Source organism: Brassica napus, chromosome A8, assembly GCF_020379485.1.
Source record: "Brassica napus cultivar Da-Ae chromosome A8, Da-Ae, whole genome shotgun sequence".
Taxonomy (NCBI): domain Eukaryota; kingdom Viridiplantae; phylum Streptophyta; class Magnoliopsida; order Brassicales; family Brassicaceae; genus Brassica; species Brassica napus.
Genome location: NC_063441.1, coordinates 884,656 through 887,936, shown reverse-complemented (window position 1 = coordinate 887,936; position 3,281 = coordinate 884,656). Strand labels below are relative to the sequence as shown.

The 3,281-nt window shown below is 40.4% G+C and overlaps 1 pseudogene; it reads right to left on the bottom strand.

The window, feature by feature from the left end:
• Positions 1-284: 284 nt before the first annotated feature.
• LOC106359904 lies at positions 285-2,482 on the bottom strand (annotated as a pseudogene).
• Positions 2,483-3,281: the final 799 nt, after the last annotated feature.

The window sequence follows — 3,281 nt, the reverse complement described above, 5'->3', positions numbered from 1 at the left end:
TGATAATAAAACAAGATAAATAAACAAAGGATAGAATGGAATCAAGCTGCTGGATGTGTATCACTCTCAGCTTGATTAAAGGATGAACTGAAGTGGATTTGCGGAGGAAGGTTTGATTGAATCTCTCAATCTGATGGAATGATGGATCGAAGTGATTGACTCTCTCAATCTGTGTACTGAGCTTGTTTGATTTGCACAAACAAACTAGACTCACGAAATCAATAAGACAACAAAGAATCTCTCTTTGAATCCTAAAGACCGATATTTTATACAAAGAACAACTTTGATAAAACTGAATAAACTTTTTATTAACTTGGTGATTAAGGGTGCTCTTTACAATGGACGTCTAGGAGCTTATATAAGGCTCAGAGACAAAGGTCCTAACGTTCTAAAACAAATAGAAAAGAAAACAAATCAAGCAAAGTAACAAAATCGGAAACTAGCCGTTGGAGCCTTTTATGGGATTTTGGCTCCAAGTGAGAAACTTGATTCTTCTTGAACCTGGACGGTTTTAATGGATAAGAGAGCTTCCTTGGAACCTTCCTGGGTGCTTGATAGGTTCTGATCTCGTGCCTGATCTGAAAAGAAAAGAGCTGTTGGACATTAATGTCGGTTTGCTCCAAATAAGGCAGGTTTGAGTAAATGAGGATCCTCCTGATCCAATGGTTGCTGGTGCATGGTATGAACTTGCAGAACTCCTCCTGGACTCCTAGAGTATCTCCTGATTGGTTGAAATGATCTCCTGGTCGCCAATGTCTGGTTTGAAGCTGATTGAACCGGTTAGCTTCCAATTGAGGCAAGTGTAGAACTGGTTTGACCGGTTTTGGAGATTGGATCATAACTTCATAATTCCGTGGCCATTTCTCATGATCTTGGGCTTTCTGGAAAGATGATAAACTACTCTTGACTCCTATGATGGGCTTTGCTTCAGGCCGCTCCTTCCTTGGGCTGGAATCTCCTTCTAAAATCGGGTACTCGCAGATGGACGGGCTGGAAAACCTCTGACTTGTAAAATTCATAACTTCTTTCTCCGCGAATATTTTGGCTTGATTCCAATTGGACTGGACTCCTTCTTGAGTGTAGAATCCAATAAAATTGGTTTCATATTGAAAGTCATTCTGGTTGTGGGGATATACGCCTTGGACTGAACTTCGGTCGCTGGTACCTCCTAGATGGCCGGTTTGGACGGTTTGGTGAGACTCTGGTTGAACCATGGATTTCGTGACCACAACACCTAACAGGATAGGTAATTAGCTCACGAATGTTAATGGGTTGGACAACGTTTGGGTCGGCTCCAAAAAGAAGATGTGCGAATGATTCTTGTGCCTTCTCTGTGTTGTGACGTGCGTCGAAGTAAAGATAAGATCTTTGATACTCGCATAGCTTCGAGTGCACGTTAGGAAAACCGCACCATACACGTTGTGCGACCCAATACCGCAACACGATATATTCGTAAAGGAGTACCCTAATTAATCACAAGAAAAAAATATCACACACATACTTATGGTAATTCATGTTTAATAAGTAGTTGTCTATATTTTTAACGCTTAATTATAAATACTCCTTTCGTTTCTAAAAAAATAAATTTTTACAATTTTCACACATATTAAAAATATAAGAAATATTTATAATTAAAATTATTATTATTTCATTATATATTTTTCAATAAATATGAAATATTAACATTTAATCAATCAAATATTCTAAATTCATATTTTTTTAAAAATATATAGCTTATTAAATTAATTAAGGAAAGTACCTTAAAAATCTTTTAAAAAATATTTTGTAGAACAATAAAAATGTTTAAAGTAGTACTTACGGTAATTCATGTTTCATTGTGTCCTGCGAAGAATGACATTGTAAAAATCAAATAAGGTGAACTGAAAACCCGGTTTGGCTTTGGCTAATTCGTTCAGCATCGGTCCGAGCCTAGCGTTGTGTTGTTTGGCTAAATCGTTAAATTTCTCGTAACACTCGTTACCAGTATTAAACTCTTGTCTCACGATAGGTAAGGAACCTAACGGCGCTACATTATGTACGACAAACTTACTAGCTCCTGATGAATACAACATCTGCGATTAATATTAATTATTTTTAGTAACAAATATCATCTATACTCACTAATTAATATAGTAATAAGGTTGAAAGGACTTACCTCGATATTGTATTTTAGTCGGTTAATGACTGAAATGACGAAAGCTTGTTGAGCAGATGCATCGGCTTCAGGAGTGGTTTTGGTGAAGTTGTATTAATCTTCCATACCAATGGATATCATAAACAATGATTTGGCAATGTAATCTTCTTTCCAATTTGATATCATCTGACTGAATTTCCTCACTTGTTGATTTAGAGTCAGCTACAAAAAATGTGGGAAATTTACTTATATTTAATTAACATAATAATGATAATGCTATTATATATGTAAGTGATTAAGTAAGCTTACAGAATCTTTAGGAGTCCCATTTCCAAGTATAGAAGCGTAGTCTACAATCGAGTATTATATGCTATCATACTCGAGTCGTGATATACTCCCCCCCCTTGCAATCGGATCATGGAAAATTGTAAATGCTTGACAAGGACATATTCAGGACTATCTTTGTAAGAGAAAAATGTTTCTAGATCCAAAATACGCTCTCGCCTCTCTCCTCCTTATCTCTTCGTTGAAAAGCTTGCGACTGTCTTGCCTCCGGCTCGGACGGTGACGGCACGTACCGGCATCCGGAGGGCTCTCCTCCTAGATTAGTCTCTTTTGCTTTGCTGTCGCCGCGTCACCGGTCTTCCTCCCCTCCGATATGCACGGTGTCGTGGGCTAGGGTTTGATGCCGGAGAGAGCTCTGCTGCAGAGGCGTTTCTTCTCCGGTGGTCTCTCCGTTTCTCTGTGACTTTGGCGAGGAGGGCGAGAGGCTGGTGGAGGTCGCAGTCGGATTTTTGGGTGTGGATCGAGTTCGATTTTCATCTTTAGATCTCGTCCGGTTCCCTTCATCTTCGAACGGGAGGTACGACATGGCTTCTCTGGACGTCGGAGGTTCTCTGCTTCTCGTCCATGGGGTCACTTGGCTCGGGATGGAGATTCACGGCTCATGGTTCGTCGAGCTCGGGTTCTCTTCCTCCTTGGCATGGTGTGTGCTGGTGGATCTTTTTACCACAGCGGTGGGTTGTGAGTTCGAGTACGCAGTCGGGTTGGTGCTCGAACTCTGTGGCTGGCTCGCGTAAGGTCTTGCTTGCGGTTGAAAGGGTGGTCGTCTATGCCGCCTCAGTGGCCGCGTGCTTTGCTTCCTCAC